Below are 14,675 nucleotides of genomic sequence, written 5' to 3'. Positions count from 1 at the left end.
CTGCTCTCATCTCTAGACCCCCCTCCACTCCCAGAGCCAGGGATAGAACCCAGAGGTCCTGGTGCCCAGCCCCCTCCCTGCTCTGACCACTCGACACCACTCCCCTTTTAGGCTCGCTGCCTCTTCTATCCACCCAGCCCACCTGTCCATCCCTTTGCTGCAGGTTTCTGGGGTGTCACCCCTGCTCTGCACTCCCCCAGTGCAGCCCAAGGCTTTTCCTCCCCCCAACCACACATCCTCACCCCCCTCGTGCTGGATCATCTGCTTGGCCCCCTGCCCCCTCTCGGGGTGCGCTGTGCGGCGTGGCTGGGGATTGTGAAATGGCCTAGCACCAGGCAACACAGGACGTAAACCACAGGCCCGGCCCGGCCCGGCCCTGCCCCACCCCACCGGAGCGGCCTTCCAGGTGCATCGGAGCCCAGCGCCCTGCACCTGTGCCCTCCTGCCCCAGGAGGGGTGAGCTGCATCCCCACCATGCTCTGCAGAGGGGAGAAGGATCAAGCCAACCAGCCCATTTAGGATGGGGGAATCAACACCCTTTTTTCTGCACAGCCACTGACCATCAGCGGGATTCCTCCTCCTCCTCCCTTCTGTGCCTCATGTGACTAAATCTCCACACCTAGACAGCCGGTCCATCCGCTGCACCTCAATCATCCATGCTTGAGCCTCCCTGCCAAAGCCCTGCACCTGGCTCCATAGAATTAAGTCTCACATCTGGCTGGGAACGCCACTTCTTGTGCCCAGAGAGTCTCAACAGCCCTCAGTAGATGACCCGAGTCTGAGAAACACAGGGTCCGTCTTCTCTAAAGAAGTTCTTGGAGAGATCTTTTTCTTATGTGACCACGTGGCCTAATGGAGAAGGCATCTGGCTTCGGATCAGGCGATTGAAGGTTCAAGTTCCTCGGTGGTTGTGTTTCTGCAGTTTTACCATTGTGCTGAAAGTCCTGCTCCCTTCAGGGCTGGAACCTCTTCTTGGCCGCTCAGGCCAATGCTCTGGCTTCAGCTAGAGCTCTGGGAAGGAGCTGGGGGTCGGGCATCACAAAGGATGGGGCATGAGCCCCAGGTGCTTCAGTCTCGCCTTTGCCATTCCTGACTTGCCAAAGAAAATGGGCAGCTTCCCAGGCTAGAGTGTGGAGCACTTTCCCTCTTCCAAGTGTGCGCCTGTCCCTGTGCTGGAGGGGGTTTGCTACATAGCGCCTTGGGAGCCTGGGTGTTTCTCTGCTTCTTGCCAGCTGGGGAAAGCCTCTTGGGGAAAAATCTCCTGCCCCACTGCAAAAGTGACCACCTATAGCACGAACGGTCAGAGGCCCCACCAGGGGGGCTGGCCCTGCTTTCCTACCATCTTCTGATGGTGGCCACAGAGCATCAGCAGCCGCCTCGCATGCTGATCTGTGGGTGGCTTTCAGTGGGTGTTTGGCATGGCAGGGAGCAGGCTGGCTAGGGGTCTTTGTCGCTGCCTGCTGGCCACACATAGGCATGGTCCTGCCCTCCTCTGAACAGCCAGAGTTAGTCTGTGCTTAGAAAGCAGAGACACAGGAGACTCAAGACAAGAGGGTGAGAAAGATTGAGAAAGGACCTATGCAGACAGCAGCCCACACTACAGGGACGCTGCCTGGTTAAGGGATGTGGCGGCAATTGAAATGTGCTTGGGAGGATGGTGATGAGGGATTGAAAAAATGAAAGATGAGACGAAATGAGGGAAGCTGAATGGCAGCTCCACGTAGGGTCATTGTGATCAAACACCCCACCCATGGGCACCTCGAACTGTGCTAGACACACAGAAAAGGCAAAGAGGGATCCAGCCCCTGAGTGATCCTCTTCTGGGAGAAGAGCCCCTGGATAATTAGGAGGTGGGTTGGGAATGGAGTGGAAGGTCCCTCAGGACGAGGAGAGATGAAGGCCTCAGAGCTAGGGACACTAGGCAATACGAGTGAAAGGGCTTCACACCCTCCAGCAGCAACAGCTGAGGGCTGCAGGTTCGGCCTGAGATCCCGGGGAATGTCTCCACCCCCATCTGGAGTTGGTTTAGATTTAAACAATGATGCAGCCTCTGCTCCTGAGCAAAAGCACCGGAACTTCGGTAGAAGTGGGGGAGCCCCGAGGCCCTGCCCTTCTCCATGGCCCCAACTCTCTTCTTCCCCTGGAGGCCTTGCCCCCAAGCCAGGACAGACACTGAAGTCGGGCCATGGTAAAAGCCACCTAGGGAGCCCAAGGCTCTGTGGGGAGCTCCAAACCCTCCACCTGCCCTGGGCTAGGGGCCGGGGTGCCGAAGAGCCTGTGGTCATCAGCTGAGGCAGCCAGGAATGCAGCGATGAGTCAGCCCAAAGGAGGGAAGGCATCTCTAGCTGGATTCTCGGGTTCAATAGCAGGGGGCCATCTGGACCAAAGATCTCCCTTGAGTGGGCATTAGTAACCCAGCAGGAGGGAAAAGAGAGACTTTTGTGCAATTGGGAAGCTGAGCAGTAGGGCCTCCAGGGCTTCGTAGCAATACGACGCAGCTCCAGCAGATCCTGCCAAGCTCTGAACTGGGACTGTGAGAGTCAGAGTCGCGAGGGCCGACCATCACCCCACGGGACCAGCTGGCTGTGGGTTTTCTGCAGATCACCTGTGACCACTAGTATTCACATGGCAGACTTGTCCACTGCGCTCCTTGGTTCTCTCCAGCTGTTCCCTCCCTCGAGACCCTGTCTCCTCCCCCATCTCTAGTTCTCGTCTCTGCTCTCACCCCCTTTGTTCTCTCAGGGGCCTACCCCCACATTGCTGTGTTGTCCACTATCCCGTTTACCCTTCCAGATCGGCTGGGCCAGGAGCACATTCCCAGGGGGTTTTCCCCTAGGCAGAGAGCAGTGATGTCTGGTGTGTCCTCACGGGAAACCAGCTCCCAGAAACAGAGCCAGGAGCTGGTCCCAGCGCATCCCCCATCCGCTGCGAGGAGAGAAAATCACCCCCAGCCCAAGGCCCAGTTGCAAAGCTCTTGCTGAATTACAGGCTGTCTTGGAAGCCCACTGCACTGTGCTGGGCCCACAAATCCATCTCCCCAGCCACAGGGGGACTTCAGTGTCATCGAAATCAGAGCCGTGGGGAAGGAAGCAGACAGGGTTAAAACCTGTGGTGCTTATGGCCCACCACATGCACTGGCCTCCCCTCAGGCAGGGGACTTATAGGCCCTGGATCCCCTGCACCCTATAGCCTGGATCTCTGACACCCCCAAACCCAACTGGGTAGCTGCTGTTGCAGCCCCTCTGGGGAAGAAGTGGGAGTCATGCTCTCCAGTGGCAATAGTTCAGAGGTGGCCACAGACTCTGTGACTCAGGAAGATGGGGGCTTGGCTCTGTATCTCCCCTAGCAGGAAGAACAGAGGCTGAGGTGGGCACAAGAAGGGGCCAAGGTGACAAACAGGAACAGGGGAGATTTTCTTCTTGTTGAAATTCATCAAAATCTCATCCCTGGAAAGCTCCAGCACGGGGGAACTCAGCCCACCAACCACTCAGTGAGCTACATAGATACAGGGCCGTCCTTACCCATATGCAAACTACGCAGCTCTGTAGGGCGCCAGGAAATCTGAGGCACCAAATTGCCCCAAATTTCCTGGTGCCCTACGCAGCTGCGTACTTCTCCAGCGGCGAACTCGATCCCCTGGCTGGCTGAGCCGGCCAGGAAAGCTGCCTCTGCCTCTGCTCCGCCTCTTCCCCAAAGCCCCCCCTCTGCCCACACCCCCCTCTTCCCACCCCTGCTCCACCCCATCCCCCCCCCCACTCCGCCCCTTCCCCTGAGCTACATCCCGGTGGACGGCAGGAGGGATCAGGCGCACCCTGCACTCACCGAGCAGTGGGAAGTGGAACGACCTGGCCCCAGCCTGCTCTGCTCCACCAGCTCCCAGCCCCGCCACTGGTGAGTGCTGGGGGGTGTTTTCCCCCACCCCCAAGTTCCAAGGCTGGGAGCAGAGTGCAGCAGGCTGGGGCCGGATCACTCCACTTCCCGCCGCGCCGTGAGTGTGGGGTCAGGCCTGCCCTGCAATTACTGGGTGGCGGGAAGTGGAGTGACCTGGCCCCAGCCTGCTCCGCTCTGTCAGCTCGGGCTGGGGGACGGGGGTGCCGTGTAGGGCACCAAAATGTCTAGGGACAACCCTGAATAGATCATTTTCCCACAGGGACCGATGGCTGTTAGACTAGAGATATTCAGGCTGCCTGTACAGGACTAGACTTTAAGAACTCAGGTGTATTTTTATCACTTAGCTAGTGACAGGGCTATAAAAGAAAGACCCAAAATCCCAGTCTGCCTGCGTCTGGGCCTTCTCTCCCTCGGAGAGTCTGAGCCTTGTTCGTAGGCTAAGGCCTTTGGCTAAGCAGCAGGGGCAGCCATAAGCTGGGAAGCGAACGGTCCCATCCTCACCTCCCAAACCCGTCACACTGAACTAAGGTGGGGTTGGGCTGTTAGGAAGACGATCCTGTCCCGATAGTGCCCATCACCACCAGATAACGAAACAGATCTTAAGAGAGCATCCGGTCTGGCAAGAAATCCTTTCTCAATGGTTGTGGTTGGGAAACCCTCATTTCTGTAGGGTTTATCTTTCTGGCCCCCACTTTTCTAGTGTCAATCTCTCTGGTTCTCTAATTGTTTCTGGCTGATGCCGAGTTAATTTTGCTGGGTGTAAGTTAATTAGGGGAGTGGGATGTAATTGGTTAGAGAATTCTGTTACAATAGGTTAGAATTGGTTAGTTACAATGATTGGTTAAGGTCTAGCTGACAATATTACTGTGTAAACTGGGGTCAGACAGGAAGTGGAAGAGGAAATTGGAATCATGCTAACGGGGATGGGAATAGGAACGGGAACAGGGACACAGCCAAAGCTCTGCGGTGTCAGAGCTGGGAAGGGGACATGGGGTAAACACGCTGCAGTGTCAGAGCTCATAGACTCATAGACTTTGTCAGAAGGGACCATTATGATCATCTAGTCCGACCTCCTGCACAACGCAGGCCACAGACTCTCACCCACCCACTCCTGTAACAAACCCCTGGCCTATGTCTGAGCTGTTGAAGTCCTCAACTCGTTGTTTAAAGACTTCAAGGTCAGAGAATCCTCCAGCAAGTGACCCGTGCCCCATGCTGCAGAAGAAGGTGAACCCGCCCCCGCCCCAGGGTCTCCGCCAACCTGCCCTGGAGGAAAATTCCTTCCCAACCCCAAATATGGGGATCAGCTAAACCCTGAGCATGTGGGCAGGACTCACCCGCCAGCACCCAGGAAAGAATTGTCTGTAGGGATGTGGGGTAAATGCTCTGCAGTGTCAGAGCTGGGAAGGGAACAACGTGGAACAGACTCTGTCGGTGTATAGAGATAAGCCCGACTGGTGTGAAGGGCTTTGAAATCTGCTGGCTTGGAAACTAACCCCAGTAAACATCCCTTTGTCTGCGCTTCCGACTTCTGGTCTTTTGCTGCTTGCTGTCTGTGTGACAAGAGCCAGGGAAGTGGGTGGGGGGAGGGAAAGCCCTGTAACAATGGCTCCTTGCTCCTCTCCCTCCAGGCTCAGGGGTCAAGGATGGGCAGGACTCCAGGCTCCGCTTGAGGGATCCTGGCACAGGTGCTGGGGTGGGGAGAAAGGATGGTAGATTCTGACCTGCGCTCCGGAGAGGAGGTAATAAGTGAAGGGGGCATTTTTGACTCCTCCTCAGTGTCCCTGGGCTGGAATTGTACATTTCACAGGGCCAAATAAGGGGGTGAAGCCATTTGGCTAATGAAAACCAGTGCTCCAGGTGAGGTTTGAACTCACAACCTCAGCATAGCTCCTCTCAGCACTGCCCTATAAGTACTGTGCGCTAACCAATTGCACCACTGGAGCACCTATAAATTGTTGGCCTCCCAGTCCCATAGGTTGATACAGGCAAGGAGTGACCCCAAAACATTCTCAGTGGGGCTGAGAGCAGGTAGCGACAAGTGTTGTACTTGGTGGGGTGGATTCTTCTTAAGGGTTCCAGGCACCATCTGACCCTTTTGTTCTTTCCTGTGTAATAACAGAGCTGGTTAAGACTCAATGGAGAGTCTTGCTGCAGACCAACAGAGCTGAAATCACTGAGAATCAGCTCTAAGCATTAGTCCTGCTTTGGGACAGTGTCTCTCATGCAAGAAACTGCCCAGTCTGCGCTAGCAGTGAGGCTCCCTCACTAACAGCTGAAATCAGGGAGAGCTGTGTGAAGTGCAGGGCCCCAGGGGTGCCTGGACAGGGGGGAACAACACCCCAGGACTTTTAAAAATGGGAGGGCTCTGCCTTGCCACTTTGTAATGACCGTAAGGGCGAGTGAGGGGGGGAGGGGACGGAGAGCAGTGAGCGGGAGGTGGGGTCTTGGGGGGAAGAGGCAGCGTAAGAGTGGGGTCTTGGGGAGAGGGGTGGTGCAGGGGCGTGGCCTCGAGTGGAAGGGGTGGGGCTACTGTTCGGGCTCTGGCGGCTGCTACTTTTAGGGAGCCTGTTCTGTTCCTGGTGGGACCACAAGACGTCCCAGAGCAGAGAGGGTGGCCAGCAGAGCAGTGACGGGGGGAACAGCAAGTGGCCGGCAATGTGGCCAGACAGCGGAGGGAGAAAGGGGCTTTCCCCCCGGGAGGTGAGAGGTGAACTCTGGGTTTTCAGTGACCCAGGACAGCAGCTGTGGGTGAGGTGCAGTGAAGGGAGGGGCACATCCACAGAGCTTCTGGTGTCTGGATTTAGGAGCCCGAGGCAAAAGGCCACTGCCCAGCGCACTGTGGGGGGGTGTTTTGCTCATAGTGTTGTGTTATGAATCCTGATTGTGGTGTTTTCCCAAGTTAATACAAGGTGATTTTCCTCCTTTTTATTAAAGTTTCTTTTCTACACTCAGTGGTTGTGAGTGGGGAAAGTATCGCCTCTTAGGGGCACCCAGTGGCCAGGATTAGTTTCCCCAGGTTACTGGGTGGGGGCTTAAGCAGATTGTGTGTTGTATTGTTGAAGAGGAGCCCCAAGCACCCAAACAGGGAACTGTAACTTCAACCTTCAGAGTAAGAGCCAGAGGTGCTGCCAGCTGAGCTAGCCAGGCCGCCTAAACGTATTAACCCCTTTCACCGCAAGAGCAAACACCGGGTACTTCTGTGCTTCTCAGCAGCTGGGAAAGAGCCTCTTGGGGAAATATCTCCTGCCCCACCGCCAAAAGAAGCCCATTGAGTGGGACCGGTCATAGGCCCTACCTGCTTTCCAACCACCTTGTGATGCTGGCTGGCTGCAGAACGAATGCTGGTCTGTGGGTGGCCTTCAGTGAGGGTTCGGCATGCCAGGCTGTCTGCTGGCTACTCATAGGCATGCTTCTCCCCTCCTCTTGCCCTGCCCCTGGTTGCTCTGTGGCTTTTAAGCCTTCCCTTGGAGCTGTCAGCACCACGAGCCGCCTCTGCTCCAGGTGCCCAGAGGAGGAGAGGTGTGTTGGGCTCCAGCCTGGGACTCTGCCTCCCTCCTGCCTTTCCCTGACTATGAAGCCTGGCCTTGGCCCTCCTTCCTTTGAATGCCATGTGGGCAAGCAGAAGCATGTGGCATGTGGCAGCTGCAGGGATCAAAGTTGTGGACATCAGGTGAAGCAGCGAGAAACAACCATATGATCAACCCGCAGGAATCTCTAGCCAGACTGTTAAGTTCTGGGACCCCAACCTATAGCCGCCAGCCCATTGAACCAGCCAGGCCAGTGGGCATCAGTCACCCAGCGTGAGGGGAAAAAAACTCACTCTAGTTCACCTTGAGAGAAGGTAACCAAACACATTGAGCTCCAGGGCTTTGTAGCAAAGCAACATATATCTAAGAGGTCCCACTGAGATTTGAATTCAGATTCCAGGATTCAGAGTCCTGAGTGCTGCCCATTACACCATGGGACCTGCTGCTATTTCATTTTCTAGACCCCTGTGACTCTCAGCTGGCTGGTTTGCACTCTGCACTTATTGCTTCCAACAAGCAGCTTCCTCTCGCGGGACTCTCTCTCCTCCTCTATTGACTCATCTCCTGGAACTCGGCCAGCTGTTGTTTGATCCAGTCGTACAGTCACACACTGACTGGCTCCCCCAGGGCTGCCCAGAGGATTCTGGGGGCCTGGGGTCTTCGGAGGTGGGGGGCCCCCGCTTCAGCGGTAATTCGGTGGTGCGGGGTCCTTCTGCTCTGGGACCCGCCACCGAAGTGCCCCGAAGACCCGCGGCGGAGGCCCCCTGCCGGCGAATTACTGCCAAAGCGGACCCGCCGCCGAAGTGCAGCCAGGTCTTCAGGGCACTTCATTGGCAGGTCCTGGAACGGAAGGGCCCTCATCGCCGAAGACCCGGCTGCACTTCAGTGGCGAGTCCCAGCCGGCGAAAACTGGGAGCAGAAGAAGCTCTGGGGCCCCTGGAGCGAGTGAAGGACCCCACTCCAGGAGCCCCAAAAAACTTAGCTGTGGGGAGTAAGAAGTGGCTGTTGGCTGACAGGGCCTGTCCCCGAGGAGCTGGAACAGCAGCTGCCGCCTCCCCCTCGGCTCCAGGCTGTGGGAAATGCTCATTGCCTGGCTGCATGGGCAGCTGCTGCTCCGTGCTCTGGAGAGCGTCTGTATTGCTCTGTCAACCCCCCGTCTTCACTGAGCCGGTCTGGTAAGGTCCCAAGTGCCCCCTCCGGCCTGGCAGCTGAGAGTCTGTGCAGACATCAGCCCCCCTGCCAGCCCCCACAGGCAGCAGCAGCGCCAGCCCCCCCAGCACCACAGGGGCACTCGATGCACTTCCTGTGGGGAAATGGCTCCTTGGCGTCCAGCTGCTAGAGTGAGAGCCAGGAGAGAGCAGTGTCTGGCTCACCGTGGGGGAGAGAAGAGACCTGGTGAGTGCGGATCTCCCTCAGCCTCCCCCGCAATGCTGGTCACTTCTATTGTCACTGTGATAGTCGGTGCTTCCCTTCAGGGCCGGCCCTAGAGGGGTGCAGGGCCCAGGACAAATCCCCCCTTTCCACCCCAGGTCCTGCCCCCACTCCACCCCGTCCCCCACACCCCCACCCCTGTCCCATCTCTTCCCGCCCTGCACCTTCCTGCCCCATTCCTCTCCCTCCCCCACCTCTTCCCATCTCTGCTCCTCCCCATCCCCTGCCAGCGCCTCCTGCACTCCACTGAACAGCTGATCACTGGCAGGTGCTGAAGGGGAAGAGGAGGAGCTTGTCAGCAAGGCCTGTAGTGGCGGAGTGTGGGGGGGAGGTGGCTGCCAGTGGGCGCTGAGCTCCTATTTTTTCCTCTGTTGGTTCTGCAGCCCCGTAGCTCCCATGGAGTCGCTGACTTGGCTCCTTTCACACTCTAGAGAGAGGAGCAGAACCAGGGCTATGGCTGATCAATGGGGCACCAGGTGAGTGGCAGAGGCTTCAGGCGCTGAGAGTTTGCCTGACCCCTCAGGGACACAGTGTGAGGGGGTGTCCCAGGGATCTCTATGAAAGGAGCAGAACAGGATTTACTTGGGGTGGGGAGAAAATTGAGTGTGTCTCAGGGGGGTGTACAGAGGTATTGCCCGGGTGAGGGACTGGCTAAAACACAGGCCTCGCTGTGATCAGGATTTGAACCTGGACTTCAACTCCAACGCCTTAACCACTCGGCCATCACAGCTGTGAGCACAAAACTGCTCCAATGCCAGAGAAACTGGTAAAGAATCACAATGCCCAGGTGTGAAGTCATCTGAACTACAGAATTCCCACCGCAAACCTGGCTCCCAAAGCACAGGGGGGATTTGGGGTTTGTTCTCTTTGCTTAGCCATGTGCAGTTGCTCATGCTCCAATACGTCTGTTAGTCAATAAGCTGCCACAGGACTCTTTGCTGCTTTTACAGATCCAGACTAACACGGCCCCTCTGATACTCCTAGTGACACTCTCCAATGGATCCCCATCCTCCACCCACCGTGAGGTAGGTAGGAGCGGATCACTATTATCCCTACTTGAAAGAGGGAGAAGCTAAGGCTGAGAAAGGAGAATTGACTTGTCTTAGGTCACACAGCCAGTCAGTGGCAGAGTTGGGAATAGGACCCAAGAGCCCTGATTTTTCAAACTGACTGTCAGATCTTGAATTTCACACATTGAATGACCTGAATAAAGTGCTCTCAGATGAGCTCCAGACCAACAACAGTGCACAGTAATTATTCAGCAAGTATTTGAGGAGAACTGCAATGTTAGAGAGAATCATGAACTCCTCAGAGACCATTAATGCAGCAAAGCAGCAAAATCTGTCAAACATATAACAGGTTATGACTTATTTCCTTGGTCTTAAAAGAGAACAACAAGGACCTGAGTCTCCTCCCTGTCAATAACCCCCTGCTCAGCCAAACAGGGTAGAGACTGAGGACAGGAGGCTGAGGGTTCTCACCAGAGAGCCCAAAAGGATGGCCCAGGTCACTGGTGGGGATCACTGCCCGAGCACTATTTCAGCCCCACATTTTTGGGTGGACCTCCCACAGTGGGAGCTGCAGAGCGCTCCCCCGCAACACACACATACACATCCTGTTCCCGGTGTTGGGAGGGGAACAGGTGAAAAGACAAAAGAAGCAAGAGAAAAAGAGAAAGGAGGAAGAGATGGATGGAGGAAAAGGTGAAACAAAAAGGACAAACCCTAATGACTCCAGTGATTCTAAGGGAAAAATCCCAGGTGTGGATTAAATTCTGGCTCCTTAAATTCGTGTTTTCCATGCCTAGAATTCAACTGTCACCAGATGGATCAGACTGAACAGGTTTCAAACCTAGAGGAGGCTCTTACCTTCTAAACAGGGATGGCTGTTTTCTAGTAAAATCAGGAAAAGGGAAGGAGAAAACTTGAAAGAGGTTCCTCCTGGCGCTCACGTACGTGAACCCGAATTCTCTCTCAGTCCTCAAAGAGAGACCTGGAGAAGGAGACTTGCTGAAGCAAAGCCACAGGGGTCTCTGAGGTTTCCCTGGCCCCTCGCCCCTGTCCTGCCTGGCTGATGTCAGCATCTCTCTGTGAGGTCACCACCTCCCCACCACCTTTGACCAATAGTCTGAAGTCCTGCAAAAGGCCTTTGTGATGTCACTGCCGCACCCCTCCCTTGCTGTGCTAATGTCCTGCCCCTGGCCAAGCACTGTGGAGGTTTGAGCTACTCCCTGTGGATCACCCCACTCAAGGAGCGTTCGTTCTAGGCAGCAAGCCAGTAGTTTTGGATCATCTGCAAAATTTTTCAGCTCACTGTTTAGCAGATCGTTTATGAATATGTTTACTAGTCCTGGTCCCAGTACAGACACCGCTAGTTACCTGTTTCCATCCTGAAAACTGACCATTTATTCCTACCCTTTGTTTCTTGTCTTTTAACCAGTTCTTGATCCACGTGAGGACCTTCTGGAGGTGAAAGTAAGCCGGTATGTTCCGGTATGGGGTACCGGCAAGAGCCAGTACGCTGTGCCAGCCCCGCCCGGCTTCCCCAGGCTGGTGATTTAAAGGGTCCAGGGCTCTCTGGAGCGGCCGGAGCCCCAGGCCCTTTAAATCACCTCCTGAGCCCCCCTGCCAGAGCCCCGGGGAGCAAATCACTGCCATGGATGCTGCTCTCTCCCGCTCTGCCAACACAGAGCAGGGGCGGCAGAAGCTTCCTTACAGTGGTGGGGGGGCACCGTTGTCTGAACTGTGGCACCCCCATGACACCCCTTCCCTAAGGACCCCCACTCACAGCACCTCTCCCCCCGAGGCCACACCCACAGACGCCTCTTCCCCAAGACTGCACCCTCCCCCCCCCATCATTTGTCCTAACAGCCAGTAAAGAGTGGTGGGACCATGGCCCTCTAAACCCCCTGTTCCAGCACCCCTGACACAGAGCTAAGCAGGCAGCAGTGTGTGTGTGACAGAGCTGTGCTGAGCTGAGGCAGTGAGAGAAGGGGGGCTGATGTCGGGCCTGTCCCCTGCCTCAGGACTGGTTGCTTCCAGCAGCTGTCTAAACTTAGAGGCAGTGTGCGACACACTCACTCTTCCGCAACGCACACACTGTCTCTCCCCCCCCCCCACACACACACGCTCTCTACCCCACCACGCACATTGCAGTTGAAAAGCAGCTGGCAATCTAGTAGGATGCCCATGGAACAATGGGATAGAAACCTGCATCATGTGATGCTGTACCAGCCTGTGAGGCATTGCAAACCCTTCCCAAAGCACCCTGCAGCCAGCTGCACAGTGGGATGGCTACCCACAATGCACTGCTCTCTGTGGCAATCCAAGAGATGCTAGCATGGATGTGCTCTGGTGACACAGGGGCATAGGGTGGACATGCAACAGCTGTTCAATTAAAATTCTATAACTAAAGCCATGTTACTCTTTCATTTAGTCATTTATCCCGCTCCCCCCTGGAATGCTCGTGGGATGAATGGGCTGGTTGAAGAGCAGAAGAGCTCCCAGGTAGACAAGGTGTCTGGGACTCGAATTAGGCAGCGATCACACACCCAGAGCATGGACACTGCCCAAGGTGGAGTGTGACCAACCAGATGCAGCCAAGTCATCTCTAGTCGCAGGCCATGAGGTGCAGGTCCTTAAAAGGGAAGGGGCCCTGTGCTCAGGAGAGCACTCACAAGCTTGTACCTCCAGTGAATGCCCTTTGCCCGGACCGCCTGGCCAGTGGTTCTCTGCGTTGTATTTCATTGTGCCTCAGGAAGAGTTACCTTCATCACACCATCCATAGCTGTGCTGTGGGACACTTACCTTGCCGAATCCTGACATCTCCAGTGCTGTGCCTGTCCAGGGAGCGTGAGTATACAAGTGTGAGTGTGACACCCCCCACTTCTTCTTTTGAGCTTAGCTGTCAGTATAATAAATGTGCTGCTTTCTGCCAAACTCTGGTGGGTCATTAGTGCTCCCTATGCTTACTAGCTGGCCCAATTTTGGGTAACACCTACGATAAACTCAACCCCTGCAGGGCAGAAGGTGGTGAAATGAGCTGAGAAAAGCCTTGGCATCAGCACGGGAAAGCTAGAGGATCTTGGCCAGTCACCTTTTGAAGATTTGTGGCTTGGTCTCCTCTGCCCTTGGAGATTGGCCTATGGCGGCCGGCTCTTCCTGCTGCCTCCTTTGTGTGACTTGCCAAAGGAGGAAGTGAGGCAGGAATGGGGCAAAAGAGGAAAGTCGAGCTGAGGAAGGCAGGGCAGAAGCTAAGTGCCTCAGTGTGGCTAGGTGGGGTTAGTAGAGCACCACCAGTCGTTCTGCAAAGCCTGGGGAGGTGCGGTTGGCTGCTGGGAGGCAGAATCCTGTGCCTGCCTCTTGGCTTCCCAGGGATGGCTACTTGCAGCCCAGGAGAAGAAGGATGGTTCTGGATGAAAGGAAGACATGCAAAGCTCTGGAGGAAATTTGGGTGCGTGGCTCTGCGCTGGGGGAGGGGGTTTGGGTACAGGAGGGGTGGCGCTTACCCCGGGCAGTGCAGCTCCCAAAGTGACCAGTACACACAACCCTCTGGCAGCAGCTCCTAGGTGGGCGAGGCCAGGGGGTCTCCGTGTGCCGCTACCTGCAGGCGCTGCCCCCAGAGCTCCCATTGGCTGCAGTTCCTGGCCAATGGGATCTGTGGAGTTGGTACTCGGGGCAGGGGCAGTGCATGGAGACACTCCCCCCACCCCAGGGGATGCTGGGACATGCCGGCCATTTCTGGGAGTGGCACGGAGGGACGGAGGCAGAGTGGGCAGGGAGCCACCTCAGTGCTGCTGGCACATCTCTGCACACCCATTGGGGGAGGGGAGCAGAGGGCCTCCATGTGCTGCCTGGGGGAGGGGCAGTGCACAGAGCTGCCTCCCCTCCCGGGTCTATTACAGGAGTGGGTGGGTGGTGTCTTTTGGCCTGCAAGGTGTAGCAGGTCGGACTAGATGATCACACTGGTCCCTTCTGACCTTAAAGGCTCTGAGTCTAAAAGGGAGAGGGAAGTAAAGGAAAAAAAAACCCAAATACTGCAATACCAGGATGACTCCACCTGCTCATTGTATAGTCCCACCCCTTTCTTTCTCCACTGGGTGTTTAATGAGCTGCAGGACATTGATTCTCTCATTCCATTGCTAAGGTGATACAATGTGAGTGAAATTAAACCCATTCCCAGCGGAGAAAACATCACTTACCTGCATTGACTGGGAATTGAACCCAGGTCAGCTGCTTGGAAGGCAGTTATGCTCACCATTATACCACCAATGCATCTGGCAAAAGTGCTACTTATGCTTGTCCAATGAGGCTAGACCAGAATTGAGGCATTTTACTGCCTGTTAAAATGTACTGGAGTCTCATCACTAAAAAAAAACTACCTCTATCTTCCCCTGGGTTTGAACCATCAGCCTCTCAATTAGGTCACCTAAGTGGTTAACCACAGACACAGGTAACTACCCTACACTTCCCAAGCTTGTCTATGAAGCACTTACAGGGGCACACCTGGCTAGTGAGGGAGGTGCACTGCTGGGGTTATGAGTTCAAGCCTCACCCAAAGCATCGGCTTTCATTAGCCATAGAGCTTCCCCCCCTCACTTTGTCTCAGTCACATGGAAAGTGCCATACGAGGGTGATGACAGTAAATTCTAAACTCTGAAATGTGGAGGTGGCCCATAGATTGGGATAAGGGGTTTGAAGAGAAAAAGCTCTAAGGATATAAAACCAGACAGGCTCCAGGGGCAGGTACGGTACAACGCCTCAACAGGGAGCCATTCGGGGGAGAGGGTTTCACTTCCTCTGTTCAATGTCCTGAGAGGTATTT

At 55.6% G+C, this 14,675-nt stretch overlaps 1 protein-coding gene and 2 non-coding genes across 3 annotated transcripts in view; all 3 read right to left on the bottom strand.

Moving 5' to 3' along the window:
- Window positions 1–14,675, bottom strand: part of LOC120375373 (zinc finger protein 850-like) — a 477,476-nt gene that overhangs the window by 444,305 nt on the left and 18,496 nt on the right. The gene's annotated exons all lie outside the window — the stretch shown is intronic.
- TRNAI-UAU lies at window positions 5,744–5,837 on the bottom strand. The gene is made up of 2 exons: window positions 5,800–5,837; window positions 5,744–5,779 (listed from the first exon to the last, which is right to left on the bottom strand). It is a non-coding gene; the product is annotated as a tRNA-Ile (tRNA).
- On the bottom strand, window positions 14,054–14,125 carry TRNAG-UCC. The gene has a single exon. It is a non-coding gene; the product is annotated as a tRNA-Gly (tRNA).

The sequence above is a fragment of the Mauremys reevesii genome, linkage group 12 (genome assembly GCF_016161935.1).
Source record: "Mauremys reevesii isolate NIE-2019 linkage group 12, ASM1616193v1, whole genome shotgun sequence".
Classification (NCBI taxonomy): Eukaryota; Metazoa; Chordata; order Testudines; family Geoemydidae; genus Mauremys; species Mauremys reevesii.
Note: the sequence above shows the minus strand (reverse complement) of the source record. Positions and strands in the feature narration are given on the sequence as shown.